This window comes from Buteo buteo, chromosome 4 (genome assembly GCF_964188355.1).
Source record: "Buteo buteo chromosome 4, bButBut1.hap1.1, whole genome shotgun sequence".
NCBI lineage: Eukaryota > Metazoa > Chordata > Aves > Accipitriformes > Accipitridae > Buteo > Buteo buteo.
In genome coordinates this window covers 65,759,995-65,786,052 of record NC_134174.1, presented here as the reverse complement: position 1 = coordinate 65,786,052, position 26,058 = coordinate 65,759,995, and the positions used below count along the sequence as shown (strand labels likewise).

At 45.0% G+C, this 26,058-nt stretch overlaps 1 long non-coding RNA gene across 1 annotated transcript; it reads left to right on the top strand.

Moving 5' to 3' along the window:
• The first annotated feature begins 3,947 nt into the window (after positions 1-3,947).
• LOC142030420 (uncharacterized) lies at positions 3,948-12,129 on the top strand. Its single transcript, XR_012650186.1, has 3 exons — positions 3,948-4,034; positions 4,800-5,021; positions 9,555-12,129. It is a non-coding gene; the product is annotated as an uncharacterized LOC142030420 (long non-coding RNA).
• The last annotated feature ends 13,929 nt before the right edge of the window (positions 12,130-26,058 follow it).

Here is a 26,058-nt window from a genome sequence, read left to right as displayed (position 1 = left end):
CAAAAAAACCCATCTTGGCAGTTATCAGTGAGATAGCAGGAAGAGCTGAAATGGCCAAAGGAAATGTCAAAGCTCCTTCTCTTCTAGCGTGCAAAGTGGCAAAATTATAAGCTATCAGAAAAATCAACTGCCTTCGATATGTTGTGTCTGTTTTGAGAAAGAGGGGGCAAAAGAAGGGTTTGCTTTATCATGGAAAGTATTTTTTGCCTGTCTTCTAGCAAGCATAAACTGGGATTTGGCCAGTTTTCAGTGACACTGCTTAAACCTCTCAAACTCAGATATAGCTGCTTGTATAACTAATGTGCTTGTAAATCAGTCTCTGGTTTTGTTGTCTGGGATCTTAATTAGCATTAGAAATTTTCTTCAGGGCTTTTATTACCAAAAAAATGTAGACAACTAAAGTGCCCTTACCCACTTAGTGCCAGAAATACAGTGCTTTCGGGTTTGTACTTGTTCCACGTATTGCTCAAGTGTATATAGCTCAGCCAAATGCTGGTTCTGAGCAAAGTTCAGTTTGAAGGAGGCCAAACTGAAAATAATTTACAAATTAGTGTAATATATACAGTGAAATGTGCAAAGAAAATATATAAGACATTTCATAATATACTATGAGTTTGGTTTTTGCATCGTAACTTCATAGGAAGTGAAGAAGTGAGAAAAGCAAGCTCAGAGAATGCCCTTTCTGTACCTTCCCAGTATTTTACGAGTACGTTTCTTACTTTGTATTAGTTAGAGATGAGTGTGTGGAAATGGCATTTCTTTGGTGATGCTTTTTGCTGGTGTAATTGAAATTTATTTTCAAAATGGTACTCGAAAGAGATCTGTATTGCCTATCCAGAAAGTTTAGTTTTCTTTAATAAGAGCTATACAGCAATAAAATTTTCTAAAGGTATATGTATGTATCTACAAAATGTTGCTTTAAGCATTTGGCTGTAAAGACTTAATCTGTTTCCATTATATTGCCTGCCCGTATTTTTGTGAAGTAGCTTCTGATGTGTTTTTTGCATCAGGTATACGAAATGCTTTTCTAAATGAATAGTGACTCTGCGTTCAGTGCTGTGCAAACACAGGGAGGTAATCTAAGCACCCAAGAGGCAAACCAGCATTCCTCGGGCACCCAGGGCAGCCCTTGGCTTCACTGGAAGCTTTGTTTGCAGAAATAATGCCCAATTGTGCTGGGCACCCGTGCACTTTGGCAAGAGAAGTGTGCGTGGTTTTTGGCCTGAAATCATGCAATATATATACTGGCATAGAAAAAAATATTATTCTGCTTATGGATAAACATAAACCAAGATTTAAAGGCACCTTGTGAAGTGCTGAAAGGCAAGAGCAATGTAGTGAACAGTGGGGAGATAGGAAAACATATAATGCAGGTTTTCTTGGTTTTTTTCCCTTTCCTGCTGACAGTCTTGGGAACTGTGCATATGACATTGTCCTTTTTCTGCAATTCTTTTCAGCTGCAAAAACATGAATTTATGTAATCAAACAATATTGTCTAACGTTAAAAATTACCAAAATAGATTACTTAATAGGACTCAAATGCCTATCGGTCATGACCTGGTAAAGCACTGCACATCTTGAACCTGTTAGAAGTTTCCATGATGAAGCAATGTCTGTTTTGTTTGTCTTTCAACAGCAATGTTAATGGATTAGTTAAGTAGAAAAACAGGTCTTAGCTGTGTCTTTCTTTCTTTTTTTTTTTTTTAATTATTTTTTTAGCTGTATCTGCTTCTTGTTCCCTTCTCATCTTTTCCATCTTCTGGCAGCAGATGGAGCCAGAAGCTCAGCTTTAAGCTAGGTGTAGAGTTTTTTTGGAGTTTGTGACTCCTGGGGGCTTGCTTTTGGTCTTTAGTAATACAAAAATGTGACACAAACTTCAGTCTCATCTCTGGGTGCTATCTCAACATGTAACTTGCGCTGTGCACTCCTGTGGCTAATCCTGTGTGAAGGGGATTGTAAAAAGAATTCCTACATCTCTCGCGTGGCAAACGCCCAGTAATTCCTAGCTGTCAGCGTATGACTGCTAGGGATGTAGGGACAGCTGAGGAGAGGAAAAAAGAGGCTTTCCTTCTCACAGCACTGAAGTAGAGCACATCGGAAGAGATTTTTTTGAGGCAAAATTTTAAATATTTCTTTAAAGTGGGGAACTGCTTTCCCTGGGCCTCCCTGTGGTGCTTCAATCCAGAGTGAGAGGCTTAAGCAGTTGGAGTTGCTGTATTTGTGCAGTAAAAAGAGGTGTTTTGCTGAACGTTCACTCAGCCCTCACCAGGAAAAGCAGACAACAAAAAAATGGTACCGGCACTATTAAGCAATTAAAAATCCCTAGTGCTTCTCTGGTAGAAAGCTCACAAACCTACTGCGTTGGCCATCGCTTGGAAGGGGTCTTGGCATTGCCACCAATTGCTTGAGAGTGGTAAATTCTTGTACAGCTTCGTCTGTAAGACCTGGGGGAGCTGGAGGGAGTTACGGGAGCCCCAGGCAGTCCCGTCGCTCAGGGGGTCAAAGAAGAGCTGCTGACTTGGGCCACCGGTTAGAATGCTCCTTTGTTTTTTCTTCCCAATGCAAGTTATTGTGCTTTTATTTTCACCCTTTTGAGGCAGCCTGTTTTGACCCTGCAGCCCAGCGTGCTGAATGCTAATGTGGCGCAGATAAGAGGTGACCATAGCGAATCCTCTTCAGTTGTTGTTTCCCTCGACGCTCTCGGTCCGTCTGCTCGGGCTTGTTTGGAGAAATCTGAGCAGAGACTGTTCTGTCTGGAAAATCCCTGGGCTGTTATCGGCACTAGTCCAAATAAATAAGGGTAGAAAGCAACTCCTACTCATTCCTGTATAAAATCCTATTAATCTGCTATGATTTGGGCTGCGTAGAAAGCCCCTCAGGAGCGTTGACCCTTTGCACAACGCGTAAACCAAACAAAGGGCTGGACCTTGGATGAACTCGCAGCCCTTCCCCAGGGTCTGACACATGGGACGCCCAATTCTCAAGCTAATACAGTCATTTGGAATAGCTGCAAAATGAGAAAGGGGAAAAGCCGGCCCAATTATACACCTCAACTTGAAATAACAGAAGGAACCATACATAAGATGGGGTAACTTACCCTCAAAACACTTAGTTCCCCGTCTGCTGTAGTTATTTCCAGCAGGCACTGAGGCTGCCCTGCCTTAGCTGTGTTGTGCCAGATCCTAGTTTCATGTAAGAAATAAAACTGTGGCTCAAATGAACGGTCCAGGCAGCGGCGTATCATTCCCTCCAGCTCTCCTCGTTTGCTGGCAATATAGCCAACGCCTGGTCAATATGTATTAAGGTATTTGGCAATTAGGGCTGTGCTGAAGGAGCGATCGGCCTCACAAGGATGCTGTGGGAGTTTCCTCGACATCCAGAAATCGTCTGGAGACCGTCGAGTGAGAAGATGCACGGGAGTGCTTTCCTTACCACTGCTACCGACTGCACCTATGGGTCTCCGTGTTGTGACAAAAGCATCTGTTTTCCAGCATTTCTCTATAGTTTTTCATCTTTTACCCTTAGCAACAATCAGACATCATTAAATATGAATTACTTGGTATTTCGGAAGCATTTTTGAGTAATGGGTGAATAGCACAGCTTCTCCAAAAAGGATCTTCATTCATTTCCACCCCGATGGAGGCAGGACAGCTGAGGAAATCACAAAGCATATGAAAGCTTCGGCTGTTATCCTGCGCTCCAGCAAACCACATCTTCTGCCACCAGTTACGCGGGAGGTCCTCCCTACTCTGATGCTAAATACTCATCTTTTTGAATAACAAGGATGGGGTGAGTCCCACAGGGACCAGCCAGCTCTGTCATCACAGATGGGAGCAGGAGCAACTGTAGAGAGGCAGAAAAAAAGTCCACTTTTACATATTGTATTTCAGTAGTTTAACACACAAACCTTGGTCAGGACTAAAATTACTAGTTGTATTGCATTACAGATGCATAACTGCATGCAGACTGTCCTCGTGGTGGGTCGGTGAAGCCTCGTTGGAGTGGATGGTTGTGAGAAGCATCCTTTATTTGAGGTGAGGTTTTTCACATGGATGGGAAGCCACTGGAGAAGTACCCACCTCTGTTCCCATTTTCTCTTCAGAAAAACCCCAAAGACTAAATTTTGGCTGCTCGCTCTGGCCTAAGGAGTGGGACAGTGTTAACCCTCTGGGACTGTGTAGCAGTTAATACTTCATTAGCGACTCTGGTGAGGAAGGGGGTGATGGACAGTCCCAGGTCACTGCTGGCGACCTGGTGCCCGAGGAACGGCAGTAACCTGCGGACAGTCACCCAGCTCCATGCAGGATAGGTCCCACAGCCCTGCTGCTGAGCACAGCACCTTCCCCTTCTACAGGACAGGGATAATGTACGTGCTTTCCTTCTGCCACCACGTTTGACTGACTACAGGCTCTCGAGACATCAGCGAGCATCTCTGAAGGTGGCATGACAGGATGGTGATTTCTCCCCTGGCATCCATCACGTGAGTAATCCCCGTGTAAATGATGCCGATACACCTGCAGGGTTGTGAACTTGCATTGTACAAAGCGGAATATTATAAAGGGAAAAGAAAAAAGGACGGGGAATACGATGCTGTTGTATGAAAAGCATTAACAGCGCTTTGTGGCCCTGCACCAGGCTGGCTGTCCCTGGGGGAGGCTGTGCGTGCGCATGGACCAGAGCCACGTAATCAGGACATTTTGTATTGTCTAGACTGCAATAAATGTCAGGCAGTTGGAGTACAAACACAGAGCCACGGCCTTGCTGATATACTCCTTGATCTCTCCCTCTCTCATCTGCAGGAACAGTTCCTTCGCATCAAGGTTAAAGGCAGCGTGAGAAAGGGGCCGGTATTTGCATGCGGTACGGGCTCTGAGCAAAAGAGCTCGGGTTTGAGCTCCCAGCTCTGAAGTTAACCTTCAAGAGAACAACAATGAAAACAAGATTAAAGCCAAATCGGGCAGGCGTTCCTGTGCAGCCACTGCATTTGTAGCAGACGATACCTGCATCGTTAAAGACATTAGGTGGGTGCAGAGCGGACTTTCCAAGCAGAGCTGCTTCTCACTAGCGAAGGAGCTAATGAAGGAACAACGTTTTGAAAGGCCCTGCTCTTTGTGGCACTGTGGAGATGAACTGGGACCATGTAACGGGATTTTCTAAGCTCTGATATCACTACTTATGTCCACAGGCGTGAGCCACAGGGATGCACAGCTTGTCGTTAGGCAACCTGGATGAACATCATCCCTTGGTTGCACCCATGGGTGCTTTCAGCTGTGTGGGTGTTTTTATTTTGTGGGCAAGGAATCCAGTCATTAGATTTTTCTGGGAGAGTCTGAAGGTGTTCCTGATGGTCCTCCAAAGGGATGCTCGCTGCAGCCTGGACCCCTGACGGCGAGGGGAAGGCACCGCGGTGGGAGACCGGGGAGCGCAGGGTGCTCAGAGACGGATGGGGATGGCTTTTTCTAAGCTGAAAGTCAGCGGTTTGTAATTCACATGACATGAGTTTGAGCAGGAACATTTTGGTTTAATCTAGTCCTCCGCCCACGCTATTCTTCTGCAGGCTAGTGGGTGGTCACATGCTAAACCAATAACAAGTAAATTAAAACCAAAAAGAAGGCCTGACAGCCATGGTGGTGCCTGGGACCTGCTTCCCCATGCGGCACAACTCTCCTTGTCTCATTATGGCTGGGCCAATCGTGCCCACGAAACCGTGCTAGAGTTTCTTTGTGACTAGAGCAACTGAGATCTCGATTCAGAAATGAAGGTAAAATTACTGAACCAAAGGGGAACAAGGTCTGGGGTGAAAACCAGAACTTTCAGAGATGTACTGGTGCCTGCCTTGCCTCATGAGAGAGTCCTGAGGGTTTCCCTTCTCTTGGCAGAGCTAAAATTTTGGATCTTTGGAGAATGTGCTTTTGCAATTTAAGAGAAACCTGGAATGCGACCAATATTTATCTAAAGAACAAAAAAGTAATGAGGATGTGAAAATGTGAAATAGCTCAGTGGGAGGAAGCGCAGCTAGCTGAGGTTGCACAAGAGCCATGAAGAAGCCTTGCAAGAACAGAAACAAAGTGCTGGCAGTGGCAGCAGGTCACAAAGTTCCTTTCAGCCGTGCTTTCCAGGCTAATGCTCTCTCCCCAAACCTGGGAAGCCTCAGAAAATTCTCCTCCTCTGCCCAAGGGGGTCTGGGCCATCATGTCCCACCTCGATTCCTTGTTCTTATCACCCAGACCTTGGAGAACGCTTCATTCTCCTCTTAAAGATTTAGCACACACCTCCTGACTCTTTACTTGAGGCTAAACAATCCAGATATTCAACTATTTCCACCGATGTTGTGTCTTCAAGCCTGGGCAGCGCTTCTGTTGCTCTCTGTGGTGCTCTCTCCCCTTGCTGTGCTCCCAACACTGGCTGCAGCCTTCAAACGAAGATTTTCCAGGGCTCACACGGAGCAGCAGCACACTTTCAAGAATGTTATTTTCCTTATTTAGACATCTAAGCAGCATATTTGCTTTCTTTTTTTTTTAACATTTTTTTACAGCAGCACGACTCGCATCTCGCCGGTAACCTATGATAACCGCCCATGGCTGAGTTTCCGTTGTCTGTCAATGCAATCAATCATTCCTGCCACTGGGCACTTGTCCCTGCTCCCAGGCCCTTCTCCAGTTTGTCAAGATCTTGCTGAATTTTATCCCTGGCAGCCTTCAACCTGCTGCCCATCCTGGCTCTGTCAAGCTTAACCTGCTCTGCAGGGCCACGACAGCACTGACCCAAACCAGGACCAGGACAGACCCTTGCTAAATGCTTCATCCCATTTTGCCAGGGAGCCGTTGGTAGCTGCCAACGAGATTTATTTGCACCCAATCCTACCGCAGTTTCATGCAGATCTCGTTTTCAGAGCTTAGTTTTGAGAGCAGCAGCAGCAACACCCTTCCCGATGTGAGTATACACGACGACTGCTGCTTTTCCCTTGTTCACAAATGCTGTCAGTCTGCTCTGGAAGGGACTAAAACTGATTTATGTGATGTTTTCCTGATAGGTCCATCATGCCTGCTAATCGCAACCTCGTGTGAGCGGGTGAGTTTTGTCAGAGTATGCCATGCAGGGGTGAGGGGCGAAGTGTCACAGTGGATTTGAATAGGCAATATTAAAATAATAACGAAGCAGCCAGCAACTCGACAATTAAGTTCAGTCCATCTTGTGGATGGGTAGCTTTGAAATTAAGGAGGGAGGTTAGTCACTGAGAAGGAATGAAGACTATTAATAGAATATGATCCCTGCTCATTACCAAGCTCCAAGCGGACAATTAACGTTAAGAACACATCACACCAACGTGAGTAACCACTGGCCCATGGACTTGTATCCCCCAGCCTCCATCTTACAGGTACCTCTACAAGATGGTAATTCAAACAGCTGCTGGCAAAGGTGTAGCTCAGAAAATTAAGGCATGCTTTAATATTAAGCAGCGACAGAGGAGGTTGCAGGTGGGGTGGGCTGCTAGATCCCTGCTAGATCCCTGCTAGATCCCTGCAGCTGCTGGGGCTCTTTAGCCTGCCCAGGTTGCATTACAATATGGACTGGGTTTTTTTTGGCTGAGCTCACCAAGATCACCACACTACTGCCTCTGCAGCGTGTCCTCCTCCTCCTCAGGTCCCTCGTCTCTGTGTTGCCTGCAAGCTCACTTAGGGACAAACTTTCCACTTTCTTCCTGCTCATCGATAAAACTTTAAAGCAGCACAAGACGGAGTGGAAGGGCTGATTGGAAGGGACCTGCTGCTCACAGGTTTCTACAATCAAAGCATTTGCTCCATTAGCTGACCATTCCCAAACCTCAGTGCCGTGCTGTATCACACATTGCATCACACCGTTCCTGCCGCCGCGCGTGGCTGCTCTCATCCTGCCTTTATGTGAAATTCCGGCTCATCAGCTGCATTTGGGCTGTTTCAGCCTAAAAGCAGACCCCTTTTTGAAGACTGCTGTGGGAGCAGCAGGTTCAGCTTGTGCCTTCTTGGCTCCTGCCTGTGGCTGCCTGTGCAGGCAGAGCACCGGTCTGCGAGAAAAGGTGTTGAGAAACTTCTTGGGGACTATGACGCCCTGTTCCTCCTCCACTCCTCTTTGCATCCCGTGGCAGAGGATGAGTGGAGAATGGGGAGCGCCACTCTTCCCGTGGGCAACCCAGCTCTCCTGGGGTAACACAAATAAAGGTGTATTTATCAAGGCTTAAGATAAAGGCTCAGAAGAAAATATAATATTCAAAAGCAACGTAAAGTGTAGTCTAGGCTAGATTTGCCTAGAAGACACTTTCCTACACGTTCTTTGAGGCTGAGTATGTGATGTTTAATTTTTTTGTATGATAATTTAACCCTCTGTTAGCCATCCTAGCTCTCCGAATGAGTCTCTTGTCCTCACACACCAGAGCTCTGAGCCTGTCCCCCATCCAAAACGCCCATGCCATCGGTGGATCATACTCGGCAGCTGACTACAGCTGCTATTTGCAGCCCTTCCCCGTGCCTGGCCACCTCTCCCCACTTCACACCTTCTTAGCAGGGAGCTATTTTAGGATCAGTCACTTGGTCTGCTCACACTACGAGCTTTTAATCTCGGGTTGGGGTTTGTAGCCCTGTTTATGGAAAGCCCTTGCTGCCTGTCTGACTGCTCCAGCCTCCCAAAGCCTCCTCTAGATGGACATCACTCGAGGCTTTTTTGGATGTGTTATTAGAAAGATGCCTAATGCATGAAATCAGTGTTGTCCTGAGTAGTTTGAGGTCAGTCGCATCCCCTGAAGGCAGCATGTTCCTGCTGCTCCAAGCCCCGAGCCAAGAGGTCTCCACCACCACCTCCAGCAGGACTAAGGTTGCTAATTAGCTACTACTCTAATAACCATGTGTTGCTGCCACCAGCCCCTCTTCCCAGGAGGATTTCTGGCTTGCGGGAAGATGGCATATTCACATACATTAATGAAACTTTTCCTGATCCATCTTTGGTTATCCACATGCTTTCCTATAGGGGATACCTGGCCCCAAACGCAGGGTATCCCAGCAGGTTCAGCTCTCCGGCACCCATTGAATTAAGCAAAGGCTGTCCCACAAACACTGCTGTGACACCCTGAGGAGTGGAAGCCAGACGTTAGAAGTGAAACACGGGCTGCCCCAAAGCTTATCACGCTTTTCCATTTCTTTCGGAGACCTGCCATTTGCCGTTAGTATGGTCAGATAAGGCGCAGGCTTGTTCTTCTGTTCATGAAACAAATAGAAAATGTGGCAAGCAATTCCTAAGATGCTAAAATGTGACACAGACTTTTGAAATAAAAAGAAGCTGATAAGAAGTAGAAGCAGTGCACACAGGTGGTGGCTACCAAAGGATGCATGTTTACCGTGCTGGGAAGTGATCTTGTTAATTATTTATATCAGACAACAATTTTCTTAAGGCAAGCTGAATTTGGAGACTTTTCAGATAAGGAAAACCTCTGAAGAGCTCTCATACTCTTGGAGGTCAACTCTAGCCTTAATTCTTGAGTACTTTGGCTTTTATCACAGCTTTAATGCGAATTTTTGTTGCAGGACTATACACGTGGAGCACGCTGCCATCTTCCCAGTAGTCCCAGAAGATCCAAAGGTGGTGGCTGCGTTCCCTCTTTGGGGAATCAGGACATACTGGGGGAGCTGCATCTACATCCCTGGATGGCACCCACACTCTGGCCAAAGCTCTTGCTTCAAGTAATAAGTGAGATTTAGTCTCGTGAAGGGGTAATACCCTCATACGCACCTCTGATGCAAGAGAAATACGGCTGGAAAGCCACAAACAGCTTTTTTCCCATTCCTCACCCCACTGTGAAAGTGCCTTTTCATGTAGAACTAGGAAGATCCAAACCTTGCGTTTCCTGCAATGCCCATACGTGAGGATAAGCTTCCTTTCTCTGCTATATAATCTCATTTTTTCCTCAAAGCCTGAACTCCTGACCTGTTTACTCGTGCTGACCTATTTACTGGTCTGCTGAAAGAAGGGGCTGCCCATGCAGAGAAGCTGATTTATGTGCCACCTTGCAATCATGCCTTCACAGCTCTGGCAGCGTGCACCCAGGTTTGGATGTGACTAGGATTTTTCTAGCACAAACTTACAAAAATGTATTTTGAGTATGTCTGACACAGTTCCATGGCTGGAAAAAAGAAATACTGAGGGCTAGCAAGCAGTTGGCAGGAATTGTTTTCAAATCTGCGTTCCTTAGAGAGCCCATCATCAGCACAGACGATGTAATGGGCATAATTAAATAGTTAGGTCATATGTAAAAGCAATGGGAACAGTGATCTTCCATATTATGTCTGATTACATCATTCCTCCCAATGACTTTCAGTGCGATTCCCAATATTTTCCTTTAGGAAATATAGAACATAAATTAATGTGATGTACATTTCGCTGTGTAGCGAACAGCAACAGCAAATTTTGTAAGGAGATTTGAAAATTTGGAGCGGACATTCTGCTGTTCACTTGTATTTATTCTTTCTCCAGGACGACTGGACTTTCCCAGGATGTTTTTTCTTCCTGCAAGTCTTCCTGTGCCTTATTCATTATATTCTTTAAGCCTCACTTAAATGAAAATTTCATTCATTATAACTTCGTCACCTTTAATTTCTAAAAGGTCTGTCTAATCATACTCATAAATACCTCAGGAGAGGAATTGTAATCAAACACCATTCATTTAGCATCCACATATATTAAAAGCCGCTCTCTGAAACAATGACTCATCTCATTCCACATGCCAAAACACATGCCTTGCATTTTTAATACCTGAAGTATTTTTTTACTTATAAAAGCTTGGCTTATAAAACTTCATCAGATAACATTCATGTTTAACAACTGTGTTTGTTTAGATCACATAAATCAGCACACACACTGCCTTGATTTGGGAACAAGTGGTCCGCAGAGCTTCCAGCTCCTGTTCTTTATCTCACTCATCAGAATAAAAGCCATCCTCCCTGCTGGCCCACTCCATCATCCATTTTTACTGATCTCCTTATTTACTATTTTACCTGCAGTGCATCTCGGACCTCCTTGAGGACATGAGGGAAGTTTTGGGTGTGTTTCCCACACCTGAAGACATTTCATTAAGCGATAAACTGCTGGACCCTGTTTCTCTGAGGCAAGCAGAGGAACTAAGAAGCAGTACATTAGACTGACTCTTACCCTATTGCCTGATACTGTCCCCGACTTACAGTTCTGTTCTTTTAAATCCAATTTATTCCAAATATCATTAAAATTACTGGCTTTATACAAAGTTTAACCCAGCACAAGGCTAAAGGTTTTGGAACAAACCTTTTTCTTAAGCGTAGGAAAAATGTGGCCTTTAATGTAGACTGATAAAAACCAACAGACCTTTTCTCCTGAGCTAGAGGTGTGTATAAATCACAGAGGTGGGGCAGGATGGCAAGGAGGATTTTACGGTTTCTTGGGGCTGTATAGAAAGGTCTACTTTTGGCCCAGATTCATCTGGCCCCAGCTGTTTTTTATTACCTCCAGTGATTTGCAAGGACTATTTATTTCTACTACTTGTAAACCATTTTTCCCCATGCGAATCCTCCCTCCCAATGACCTTTTCCCAGACATATACAGATTACTCAGCCCAGCATCCTCTCAGGCCGAGGATGCGCTGTGACTGCGCCCTCTCTTATGGTTTCCCCAGCGTCCCGGCTCTCCTTTGCTGGGGGAGCCCTTCTGATACGAGTTCATCATCTCCAGCAGTGGTGTTATAAACATGTGTGTTAAAAAATGACCAAATGAGCAGCAAACCCCACTGCTACCTGACGCTGAATACGGCTCTTCCGAGACATCACAGCAGATTTTTCCATACATTTCTCTTCCCCCAAGTGCTTGGCAATATCCCGTTCCCCATTGAGAGTGTTTTGCTGCCCAACTGGTTCCCCCATCCCCAGGTTGCCGGGGACCACCGAGGTGGGGATGTCACCGGCGCGGTCCACGCAGCCACGGGACCAACTAGCCCAAACCATCGTGGTGACAGCGACGGTGACCACCTCACTGCTGGTTTGTGCCACTGCGCTTGTGTATCGCATAAAAAGGGACAACGTGGTGTGACTCGGCTCACCGGCAGCTCCAGCACATAATGGATTGCTGTCGGCACAGCACGAGCGGGACTCAATTAAAACTGTCTCTTTGAACTTCAGTCTTTAAAGTGTGTCACCAGTTGTATAATTCCGCCTCATCCCCCCGCAGTGAACACCTGGAGGAGGCATTGGTGATGATAAGCATCACGCCTGTTTCAACAAAACCTAGAGGAAGCCTGGAAAACCACCGATGACCAGTTCAGCAAGCTGGTACAAGCCATCCTCTTACAAATGGCTGGCACCCTGCTGTTGTCGGGGTCTGTTATGTCCTATTTTCCCCGCTACACCTGTATATTCTGGAGCAATGCTTTCGTAAAAGGACCTGTTATGGGTGTTGACCTACTGTGCCCCATGGTCTGCTTGGTGGTCTCCCACAGACTGCTCTAACCCGGAGGTTTTTCTGAAGAAATTCCCCCACTGCAGTTGCCTTGGCCAAAGTCTCGCTCCATCCTCCTTCCCAGGGAGACCACCTGGACTATCCCAGCAGCCCCAGTCCCAGCTAACCAGCCGTGCCCCTCCCTACCATTAAATTAGCATACATAACTCAATAAATGGCACACATTAATAACATTCCTGATGAATGCCCAGGCTTGCAGGTTTTGACTCAACGCAGCTTCACGGCTCTGCAACTGCTTTCTCACGAGGTGCCTGGGAGCAGTTGGTATTTACAGACCTACAGGGCAAATAAGAGGTTGATGTGTTCATGTCAACCCTGCCCCCTCCGAAGACAGGCAGCAGATTATATTGAAGCAATCTGAAGATAATGTGTCTAGTGATAAATTAATTGCAATTTAAAGTAAGTTGGTTTTCCTTTACAAATCCCAAAGAAAGCAAGAGACACTACATAAAGCAGATGGTGGCTTGTCAGTCAAGGGAACAGAATGAAGAAAACTTGCAGGGATTCAAATCTGCGTGAAGGAAAATCTCCGCTACGGAGTGGAGGTGAATGATGGATACTGAGGCAATCATTAAAAGCTGATGATCTTTTTATTGCCTGTGATATCCATATCTTGGTCTCCAGGGACCTGTGCCTCTCCCCAGTGGTTTTGTGGAATCCATGCAGAGTTTTGTTTCTTTGGCGATGGGCAAGAGTTTTCAGTGGATAGATGCACTTTTACACTCGCTCCCAGTCTGCATATTACCTGAGTGCTCAGATGCTGTAGTGTCTTAGAGTCAGTCTGTTCTGCTTTTTCTAAAATATGCCCAAAGTGCCCAAACAGCACACCCCACGTGTCGGTGCTTGTGTGCAGCGGTACACAACCTGCTCCCCGGCTGTGGGATTTCTCACCGTGATCATCATCTGCCGGCCGAGAAAGAGGAAAGGCTTGTCACGGCAGGCTCGTCTTGTGGCTCCAAATTGCGCTGCAAGGAGTCAGCTTTCCTTCAAAGCTCAAAGCCATGAATCATGGTGAGCCCACGATCCCCCAGAAGCTCAGATACACATAATTAAGGCACTCTTAATATCAGGGGGCAGATTCTCCCTCTCATATAACATTACAGCAGTGCTTAATGTTGCAGTGATAAAGCATACCCTATTGCTTCTGCCCTGACTTAAAATAGCTGACTTGTGGGGCATGCCTCTAAGAGTAACCTTTCATTTCCCATTAGGTGTTTTCAATCTGTTAAACCAGAACTTTAGTTTATTACTTTCAGGGAATTTTGGATGATCCTATTTTGCTTTCTGCAGAAACTTAAAAAGAGGGAGAAAAATATTTTTTTTTTCTTTTCAAGGTCCCTGTTTTTTCCTGCCATATCAAACAAAATGTCCCTGTAAGAAATTGATTTTAAGGTACTTTCAGACAATACCCAAGCATTTTAAGAGTCATATATAACTCAAGTCAGCTGCAGTTTTCAGACTCTGTATGGATCTCTTGGCCTGGGAAAGTCCACTATGAAATAACAGCAGATGTGGATGGGGTTATCATTGCTAGACCTGCACTGCAGAGCTGCCTTCTTTCTGCTATGAAAAGGGTCAAATTAACAAGGAAAAACATCTCTGAAGAAAGTTTTGCAGTGAAGATTTGAAGAGCCTCTGTAAGAGAAGTTTCGCAGTTACTTTCCATTTCGCAGCTGCAGGGCATGACGGGGACAGGGAGTGAGATTGCCGATGTTGGGAAGGTTTCAGGGCTGTACCTTCCCCCTGAAGATGTCTGTCCCTTGAACAAGCACTGCGATGCAGCAGCCCATCAGGGCAGTCCCACCATAAAAGAAATGGCACCAGGGTGGCCTCCCAAACACTTTTTAGGATGTGGGGACACAGACTGAAAAACATGCAGTCACAGCGAGAACCTCTTCATCCTTTCCCTTCCCCGTTAAAATCCTCACTTGTTGACGATGACCTCGACAGTTGGCAGGAGGATGGAGATACCACCGCTCTCCTGTGCCTATTGAGAAGCTCAGACACTCTTGGTAGGGTGCAAAAACGCTGGTTTCGGGAAAAACTCCTTTTGAGCCATCATACAATTCAAGGCATGCCCTTTTTAAAAATAAGGCTAGCTGAAAGGCGTCTGAAAACCAAGTGTATGAATCCTGTGTTTTACTCCGTCCTGCTCTTTTTTTTCCTCTTGTCTCCATCTCTCTGTTTGGGGCTTGCTGCTCTATTTCCCCCCTTCTAAGCCTTTATTACCTTCATTCATTTTAATTGCGTTCTCCCTCAGATTCGGCAGCTTAATAAGGCTTAAAGAAAGGAAGTGAACTTGCCCAGCAGGCCGGCTTTCCCCAGCTTAGCATTTCACGGTCGCAGTTACCCTTCAGCATCTGCTGGTCCGAGTCCCTGGAGCAACTTCTGCTCTCGGGGTGTGGAGGTGGACGGGAGCCGGGGGGCTGCAGCGGGCCAGCAAGGGGATGCTTTGCTTCCAGAGTCCTTGGGACTGAGCAGCTTCGGGGTACAACCTCGTGGGGTGACCACCCCATGGGTTTTTGAAGGGTGAACTGCCCTGCTCCCATCCCCACTGGATGCCACGGTCCTGACAAAGCTGGCTGCAGGGGCTCCTGCCAGACGTGTCCCAGGGACACCCACTCACGAGTCCCTCCAAATCCCCACGGTGACACTGGGCAACGGGTCGTGGGCTGGGGGTGGATGATGCCGTGGCCACCTTCACTTCCACGGCTGGGTTCCCCCCCCGACAGCCTCCCTCCTCGCTGCACAGGGCACGGTTTCTGCCTCGGCCACCAAAGAGTTAATCCCCACCTGAACTCTACAGGTAGCAGATTCCTGCAGCATGAAGGTAGACAGACCTCCAGGCTACTCTTTAATAGAGGTGAACGCATTTTAACTCTTGGATGGTGGTGATTCACCACGCAGCTCTCCAGTGCTGTCATTAAACTTCCTTTGCTAAGTGCTCTGCAAATGCAGCCCCTTGTTTATCCTGTGATCACACACCGTTACTACCCAAACAGCCCTTGGTCATGTACACCATCTCTGCATTTTATTACACAGTTAACATCTTGTTAGACATAAATATGCTATCCCAGAGCTCGTTACTGTTCAACCAACATTTACATTTACAAAGTAAAATACTTGGCAATCTAGCGTTGCTGGCAGTACTTTTCCACACTCCTATAATTAGACGGTATTAACCAAACTATGTGTAGGAGTCTGGCTAGGTCTGGAAATAATAGGTTTATTCTCTAGATACCCTTCTGCTGTACTGCTCTAAATGGGCACTGAGGTTTTTTTTTGTTTACAGCAATTATTTATTCTTACTGCAAGCCTAGATTTCATCCACACCAGCCTACCTCCTGCTCAGTGTTTCCCCTCTGCTTTACCTTCATTAGTAACCTGACTTTGGAATAAGTTTCTGGAGAAGCCATAGAAGTTTGAGTGTAATTGGCTCAAAGTTGCCTGTCAGGACATTTCACTGCAAATATTTGGTATTTGGGCAGTGCTGTGCTCTGAATCTCCCAGCAGAAAGATGCTGCTGCTTCTTTTTTCTACCACCACTCTTGTGGTCTGTGATCCTCCGCTGATGGAAACTACCTAAAGAACCATTTTGGAACAAAGTTAGTAGATACGCGGATCACAGAGCCTGTCCAAAAGCCAAGGGATGGACTGGAGGGTTAGGAAAGGGCAAGAGAGCCTGGCCCAAGGTAACCAGAACTGCTGATGCGTGCAGGCACTGTTAATGTATGTGATATACCCAGAGGACTAATACCACTTTCTGTGATCTTGACAGTTGCCCACAAGTCATATTTTCCACGCTTAAGAATCATCTTTGAAATGCCACTTGCAGGACACGGTAGCTACTCTCGCCTTTCATGTATTTTTCTTTCGATGTGTTTATCTTGGCCACTGCAAGGAAAAATCCCTTCCCTGATGCAACCTCATTTCCCCTGCGCTCCCCCTCAGTCCGCGTGAGCACGTAACACAGCAGCACTTGTAAAATCCTCGCCGAGGCTATACGATACGCTCACATGGCACGGACCACGCTGTGTAGACTCGCCGTGGGGGTCACATCCCTACGTTAATGATCCTTTTCTACTCGAATTCAGGAGCAAGACTCATTAAGGGATGGTGATTTTGCCATGTGGAGTATTTTCCTGACAACAACGAAAAGAAAATTTCTGCTTGAGCACAGGGGGAATAAAACTCGCAGGGGGCTTTGCAGAAAAATAACACCTTTTCAGTTCTTTTGTGCACCTCAAAGGACGGCTCCTGCTGCCAGCCCAAATGTGCACAGCCTCTCACAGCCAAGCAGGGCTGGACACAAAGATGCCAAAGTACGGGGCACATTTAAATATGCTGGAGGTATGGACCAGGATATGAATTTAGTATCCCCAGGGAAGAAGGAGAAAGCAGGAGGCTGCCTCAGGGGTATAAATGCTTGGTCCTTGAGAGGCAGGCTGGTGCAGGGAGGTCTCCACAGATGCCCAAGGATTCAGCTTCAGACCAGAGCTAGGGGCTGGATATTAATGGTAGTTAGGTGAATGTAACCAAGTCTGAGTGCAAGGTGGAAAATTATGAACACCTAGCAAACCAGCCTGAAAAAAAAAAAATCAAGATATTGGCATAAATTATTTCAAATTAAGTGACTTTCCTCCCCCTGCTGCATACAAGGAAGAAACAGAAAAAAGACCAAATCTTCACCCCTAGTCCCTGCATGTTTCACACCGGCTTGCCAGAGCATCGTGCGGTGCCGGTGCACTGATGTGCTGGTGACAAGCTGGATTAATCCATAGGTGCTGCCAGGCACCGGGCATCCCTGGCTGTCTTGCCAAAACGAGCCCTGACCTGCGGCTCATCAGGCAGCAGCAGCTCAGGACGCTGCGTTTAAATGAGCAAAGGGGCAGTGGGGAAAAAAAAAGAATTTTGCCTCCTGGTTTTCTGCTCTGGGTTCCCCTCTCGGGGACGGCTCCCATCGCCGATTGCTCCGCTTCTGCAGCGAGGCTTTGCCCTCTGCGAATGAAGAGGACAAACCCAGACTAGAGGATTTGTGGTGCATCTGATAAAAAAGCCTCATCTGCTCATTTTTTGTTACTGACCGCAACGAGCAGTTGGATTATTGCATATTACAGCCTTCCAGCAGCTGAAACTCAACAAGTTTTATAGCCAGCATTTTGCTCTTGATGGTTCAGCTTATGATGTAGGATTGGATTTGAACATCAGCCCTGGTTTTATGAGCATACGTTGGGTTAAATGCAGTGAAGTTACACTGCGCACCTGACAGCGAGGCAGGAACACACATTTATAAGCAGTGATGTTATCAGGAATAGCAAAGTTGGCCAGAGAAACGCATTCGACCTCGCAAGTGCTGAGTTTTAGTACTGGAAACCATAAACATTACTGCTTCGATTAGGAAACACAACTGCACCGAATGACCAGTCCACCCAGTCCTAGGGGCTTGGCTTTTATTGCTTGTTGGCGATAAAAGACCGTAAACATTATTTTTCTCTTAAATACTTATAGGAGTTTCTTTACATAGTACACCACAAATCTTACTGCCCTCGCCCTCAGCCTGTCCCTGAGAGGATGGGGAGTGCTACTACCATTTTACAAATAGGTTACAAAGGCACGGAGGAGCTGAACTGCCTTGCTTCATGTCAGACATAAAGTCTGCTCCAGAGTAAGGAGACTTGGCCTTGATTTGCAAACCCCAGCCCTCTGCACTAACCAGGGCACAGTATTTCCTTGTTCTTCTAGCTTCTGAAAGGGCTACTGAGGGTTTGGATAAGAGCCCTGTTTAATAAATGGGAAAAAAAGAGAAAAAAGAATGAACACTTTGGCCTATCAAGTGTTATTTGCTGAAACTGAGCACTGGATTGTGAATCTTCCAGATCAGAGGTTGGCTCTGTTGCGTATTTGTATGTTGTCTGACACAGTGGATAATTAGTCCCAGTTGGGATACTTTGGATGTACAAATTATGCAAATATATTTACTACAAATAATAAAAACAGTTAAAAAAGTGGGCAAAACCCTCCTGCTGTCTAAAACGGTTTTTCATTTGAGCCTGAGCATTTTCAGTTAAAATTCAAACAATTCATTCAGTATAGCAGCCTTCGCTTTCAGGTTCCCTAATCATCTCCTCTGGGGAAGTAATAAAAAACATTTTTTCAATCATTTTCATTTTAGTTTTTCTAGATAAAAGAGGACTTATTCCCAGCCTTGATCTATCAATTGTTGCTTGATCTCTTCAAAACCCACTGTCATTCTGCTCAGGGCTGGCGCATAATCAGGCTGTGAACAGAAATGCTGCTCATGGGTGACGAGGCCGGTTAAAAATGAGCAGTCAAGGAAAGATGGGGTTTAAAAGATGCTTGGTTTGGTCTTTGCTCCTGTCCTGGTTTTGGCTGGGATAGCACTAATTTTCTTTCCAGTAGCTGGTATAGTGTTAGGTTCTGGGTTCAGTATGAGAAGAATATTGATAACACACTGATGTTTTTCATTGCTGCTAAACAGTCAAGGATTTTTTAGCTTCTCGTGCCCAGCCAGCAAGAAGGCTGGAGGGGCACAAGAAGCTGGAAGAGGACACAGCCAGGGCAGCTGACCCAAACTGGCCAAAGGGATATTCTATACCATGTGATGTCATGCCCAGTATATAAACTGGGGGGAGCTGGCCTCGGGGACGGATCGCTGCTTGGGAACTAACTGGGCGTCAGTCAGCAGGCGGTGAGCAATTGCATTGTGCATCACTTGTTTTGTATATCTTTTTTTGTATATTGTTGCTATTATCATTATTAGTTTCTTCCTTTCTGTTCTAGTAAACTGTTCTTATCTCAACCCACAAATTTTACTTCTTTTTTTTTTTCCTAGTTCTCTCCCCCATCCCACTGGGAGTGGGGGGAGTGAATGAGCGGCTGCGTGGTGCTTAGTTGCTGGGGTTAAACCATGACAGCTCCTAGTGACCTTACAGATGATGGGAACAGTTTTAGACCAGTGAGACAGAATTTTTGAAATCCCATATGAAAATAGCTATGAAAATAGTTATGAAAATAGTTGGATTAGAAAAGCGTTGACCAGTCAGATGTTGGAAGATAAGAGATTGGGATTCACAGTCCGAGATGTATGATGTGAATTACCACAGCTCTACTGGCCTAGCAGCTCAGTGTCACGTAGCTTCTCAACTCCTTTTCCTTCTTCTGATTATTTAATGTTTGGCCCCAGACTAATGGCAACAGCAGATCTTACTTGTGTGGCCCCTATACCTCTCAAAGTCTTGAAAGGAAAATCAGTGACAAATTAATTCTTTGAGATTTGTCCTTATCAGAAGTAGAGTTTCACTGCCGTATAACACATTTTCCAGAGTAAAACAGAGACGAGAACTGCAATTTGCAATTACAGTTGTTAAATCTCCTCAAATAGTCTTGTTTTACAGAGGCATATACAGATGAGGCCCCCAAACACATAAGAACAGATACATCTGTGCTGCAGAGCCGGGTTTCTTGGTGGCTTTGCAGACCTTGGCACTGTGGTGAGTGCTAAGCATGTCTCATAGCAGAAGGGAAGACATGTTACAGGCAAATTATGATTTTTTCTGAAAAAACCCACACTTATTTTCACAGGTTTTATCATCTTGACTTACCAATCTACTTCAAAAGACTGGCCCGAACACGTTTTTTTCCTGTCAACTCCAGGCATGAGACAACAGGTTCATGGTTAAGGTGATAACACAGCCTTCAACTGCTGATGCCTAACAACTCATAATAACCTTTCTTTGTGCGTGATCCTTCCCAAACTCGCCTATGGAGGCATTCAGAGTCATTCAGCTGGTTATTTTAATGAGAAAACCCTTCAAAACACTGATGTGTTTGACTTCAATGCTACAGAGTCAAGATGACACTTAATGCTTTCTGGGTGGGTTGAGGGAATGATGCTGAGCACTCCTGAATTAATGAAACACTCTTCCCACTCAGACCTCTGCTTTTGGAAACTGCTTTTGGCTTCACTGGTTTTATCAAACCATTTGGAATAAACAGGAAAATTAACACAGCATAAAACTAATTTCCTTAAGACTTCTAGGAAACATGCAGCCAGCTAAAAAGCGGGTGAGACTGGCAAAGCTGTCCTATACTCAGGGCTGTATTTCTCTAGCTTGACTGAAAAATAAATTTCAAGAATAACAATCGTGAGACCGACAAATGACATTTTATCAGGAATATTGTTTTTGTTAGTATGGGACATTGTGTTTTACACAGTGTGGTTTACTCAATGAAATTGGGTAATTACTGACACTCCACCGTCCTCAGTAATATTGGTGTGGCTTCACAGAACTCTTCCTTTAGCTGAATGCGTGATGCTGATTGCCATGAAAGGTTTGGTGAATGGGTATTTTATTAGGAACTGTTGAAGAATATCCACACTATACCAGTACCAAATTTCTAAAGGAAAATATTCCCATCAGAACCTAGGCCACATAGAAAAGATGCAGTAAACTGCTTGCTGGATAAAAAAAGAACTATAAAGTAATATAAAGTAAGAAACAACAAAAAAGGACAGCTTTTTTTTTAAAAACAACAACTGAAGAGTTAGTCACAGAAATTTCTTGAACAAATTCAGTCAGTTCCCAGATCATTCAAGAGCAACATGACATATTTCACACTGCTATCTTCTCACAAGTTTATTTATAATTTCCCATCTACATTTTCTCCAGGGCCTCATATTTCCATTTTGTCAGGATAACTGATGATAGCAGCCATTTCCAAACCTTTAACAGCAAAATGACACAGATGCGAAGAAGACACAGCAATCTCACGACCCTTCACATCAGGGGACAAAAATGCTGCAGAGCTGCTCTTTAAAAACGGGAGAGCTACTCCTGACCTGCACAGTCCTTGGGACCCCTTGGACCACTTACTCATCATGAGATGGAGCTCTCCTAACCCATCCCAGTGAGAATGGAGGGTTCACGTGCGTGGGATGGAGAAGCCAAGGTCTCCTCCCCCAGCTGAAGGTGGCTGGGGGTGACACACGTACCCCATGTTTGTGGGTGCCCGTCCCCAAGGTTGGGTCCTGGCGTACCCACGAAAGACAGCGAGGTCTTCACCTGCCACCCACTCTCCCTGGAAGCTTCCCACCAAAACCTGCTGGACTTCAAGGCCAGGTTGGATGGGGCTTGGAGCAACCTGGTCTAGTGGAAGGTGTCCCTGCCCATGGCAGGGGACTTGTTGGAACCAGATGATCTTTAAGGTCCCTTCCTACCCAAACCATTCTATGATTCTACGACTTTCCCAACTTGCGCCTTGTGCCCTACCAAATATCGCTGCCAAAACCAGGGGGGGTTGTCCTTGCTCTGTGGGTGGCAAAGACTACATTTACCAACGTTGCTGAGAAGCCTCGAGAGCCTCTTCTAGTCAGAGAAACCTGAAGCCATTGGATCCTCCCACCAAAAGCTTTATTTGGGGTGCTCTGCTATCAGTGACCTTAGTTTCTACTTGCTTTGAACTATGATTGGCACAGAGCAAATTTAACTACCGTGGAAATCAAACTCTTATTCCTAGTCCCTCGTATACAGAGCTTATAAGGAGGCTATTGTTGTCACTTAAACAGAAGCACAGGTTACATTAAAGTCACTTTTGAAGCCAACTCTGCTTTCTCCACACATGGCGCAATGATGTTATTTTCAATCTAAAAGACTTCTATTACCCTTCAGGGAAAAGAGTAATAAGAAAAACAGCAAAAGTCAAATCTTTTAAGGAAGACGAGCGTTAGCATTTGTGTCTGCTCTCTGACAGCCTCCACTGAAGTGAATGCAAAGCGGCTGCCAGGCGCAGTGGTGAAAGAGGGGATGCCTCTGAGATTTGAGAGCAACGTACCAAAATAAAGACACAACAGTTCCATAGTACATGCACCACAAATCTAAGTGTAATTACACAGCAATCTGTAGGAATCTGTAAATATCCTGCTGCCACATGTTATTTATTAGTGAAATCTACAAAATTGCAGAATAATTAAAGGATACGTTACATATTTGTGCCCAGTGACTCAATAAAATCACTTTCACAGCTGTTTTGACATAACGTTCACTTTATTTACAAAGAAATTGTTACGCTGAAACAGCTGTGAAACTGCTTTTAATGTTGCCTGGCTTTACGTATATTCATAACTAGGACACTAATAGAAATCCTATTTATCTGAATTTTCCTGTGTGTTGAATAAGCTACAGAGGATAACATTTCAGGAGTAAATTCACAGGAATCTGTGCAGTGAAAGCACTTGCTGCATGAAATTCTGTAGTCCTCCCTGATGCTTCTCTATAGGAAAAAGAAGAGGTTGTAAAGGTCTTTTAGGCCAGAGAATATTCCCCATTATATAAACAGAAGCCACTTACCTAAAGCTTAAAGAAGTGCAAACCTGTGCACGAGGAATGTATTTCACAGCTGATTTAATTACTTCTGTATTAGACTGGAGAAATTATGCTGAAAGCAGTTGCCTTCTGCCAGAACAAAACTGGCAACACGACTGGGTCAGTGGATGCTGGTTTGCAGGAATTGTCCCATGAGTTTCTATTGCTCCACCTTGCTGACATTTTCTTATTTTAACAGGAGTTTTTCAGCTTTTCCAAAAGTGATTACACCTTTCAGTACCTTTATGAGACATTTGTTTTTCTCCTGGTGATCTCTTGAACTTGCTCTGCACATCTCAAGGAAAGAGTCATCCTGTCTTTAGCTGGGTGGGGTGGATTGCTCTCTGGGTGCTCCTGGTTTTCTCCATCTACTCTTAGAGTGGGTACACAGCATTAAATTAACTAGAGCTAGGCAAAATGAATCACATGCTATGTGGGTTAGGGAGTTCACATGTACATATGCATATGCTTGAGGTTTTTTTCTAATGTTTAGGTTATCACAACTCACTTTGCATTCCTAGCTAGCAGGAATGCAATCAATTAAAAACGATAGGCTGGTCGAATTGATATGAAGTACTAAGCGTAAGACTGAAAGAGCAGTGATTGCTGCTTACCTCGCATTAGACATTATGGCTCAGGGGAGACCAAATTCTCCTGCTCTGTTCTCTGCTGTCGATAGCCAACAGCCCCCAGTCCCCTACGTGGTTCTACAGCATCACCCTCCACAAGCCCAGGGCAAGAGAAGCCATGCGCGATGGAGCTTTAGCCGCTGATGCAAACGTAGCTGTAAAAATCTCTACAGCCGCAGAATATAGCGCAAAGAGAGATCACCGTGTCACCTTCAGTAAAACCAAGCCCTTTTACTGTCACGTCAGTAATGCTGAGACACAGCCCTGCTTTGCTGTTCCTTTTCCAGCCCCCTGCCCGCTCCAGCGGTGCTCTCGCGCTCCCACTTTGCGCGCTTTCCCGACTGGTCCTTTCTGGGTGCTGGACGCTGAGTTTTTGGGGACACGAAGCAAAGCTGAGTTGGATGGGAAGTTTTGGGGCTGGTGTGGTTCCAGGAGTGCACAGGACTAAGCCATAGCATCACTAATAACACTACTGCTGTGAGCCATGAAAATGGCATCCCTTAATAAGAAACCCTGGGAAAAGAAAGTAGAAGTTGTCAAGAGAAGCACTCATATGATCAGAAGTTTAAAAATGGAATAAGGTGATACTTCGATTTTTCCTTCTTGTATGAATACACCATATTATTCATGGCTAGGAGCTCTCCTGGGATAAGCTGGCACGTTGCCACTGATTTCTACAGCCTCTAATTGCAGGATGACACACCAGGTTTTCCACTGCATGCCCTTTCCTCTTTTTGCACGACGGATGGTCCTTGCCCATAAGCCGAGTCGTTCAGTATTCGTGTTCAGCCCTACTCCCCTGCCTTACTCACCGTGCAGCAATAAGCTCTGTGTTTAATAGGGCAGCGCTCCAGAGAGCCCCTCGCTTCGTCACACATGTGGAATGAGGGAAGAACAGAAACGCCGCAACTGGGTAATTAAAGACTGAATTTAATGAGTACGCCGAGACACCCAGTGCTGTGGAGTGATGTTAACTTTCATTCTTTTGGACTCAAGATTATGCATATCATTCAGCAGCTTTAATTCATTTTTAATAATTTTCTGTGCAGGGTTTCCTAATAAAAGTGAAGCAGAGCCAGAAAGTTCTATTTCTGAAAACTATTCACTAGATCTCGTCTGTTCTGCAAAGATTTGCATTCAGGAAGACTGGGGGATGTCGAATTGCCCAATCCCTTGCAATAAGGTATCATCCAGGCTCACTGTCATGTTTTCTTTTGAGAGGAGATCTGGCAAGAAGGGCACAGGGAAAGCAAGGCTGGCATGGTATTTTTAAGGGACAGCCTCCAAAGTGATTTGTTGGATGTTGCACAGAGTATAAATGAATCCATTTAAATGTAGATTGTAAAGGGAGCCATTTAAAGAAAACTAGGGTGAAAAATCCAGCTGTGTAGAAAGTGTTGTGATACTCAGACTGCCGGGGTTTTGTGTCTGCATATTTATCAGAAGGCACGTTTGCCCAATCAGCAATGATCAATAAACCATTACCTTTTGAAAACAAGCAAAGGGCATGTAGCAGCCTTTGTGATGATGCAGGAACATGATTTTTGTCTAAGAAAAATCAAATTCTGTTTCCTGGTTATAACAGTTAGCGATGGTCAACCTGGGCTTGAGGTGCTCGTGAGGCACAGGAGCTGTAAGAGTTTCATTCATACAAATCATCACCACTTCTGGTAGGTATGATTTATACAAACTGATGTTTTAAGGGAGATTGTTAAGCAGTTTTCCAGAACAATAAAGCAGAACACTTTGAAGGCAATCTAAGCAATATGCCTGTGCTCTGCGTCTCAGCTAAGGGCTTCAAGTACCTTGAGAAGTGATTTCAAGATTATACATTATTCATCAGCAATAACTGTGTTTTAAAATATAACTGTTAGAGGTAACAACAATCAATGCTTATTCACCATTGCCATCACTACCCTTAACAAGGACTAGCCTGTAATTTCAGTGCACAACAGTATTCCTGAAACCTCTCCCGCTGCTCAGGCCCTTACAAAAATGCAGTGAATTGTGACAAAATTGGGCTGGCTATGCGTATCCTTTCCCTGGAGCTTCCTCAGCATCATGGCTAGTTTCAGTGCTGAAATCTGCTGAAAACTTTGCGAGTTGAAGTGCCTAAAGTTAGAGAATTGTAAGTTAAAATTATAAAGATATTAAAAAAATCCATTTGTGATGTAGGACAGACATTTCTCTGCCTTTCTTTCAGCTAAGTGTGTTGTACAAGCTGGTTTCTGAGGATAAACATAATTGTGTATGGAAATAATGGAAAACGTATTTAGGCCATGTGCTATTTCTGTTGCTTAATTTAATGATTTTTAAATATGTCACAGTATGAAAAGCTGCATTTCCTTTTTGAATTGTATTTTACCAGCTAGACCCATTGCTTCTGGCATGGATACAAGTGTTACACAAAAAATGCCATGAAAGATCAAGAGGAATCACAGCCAGGGGCTTCTAGGCATCCATTAACCAAATATCACATTGGCAAGAAGTTGGTTTTGTTTGTTTTTTTTTTTTCTTTCTTCTCTAACCAGAACAAAGAA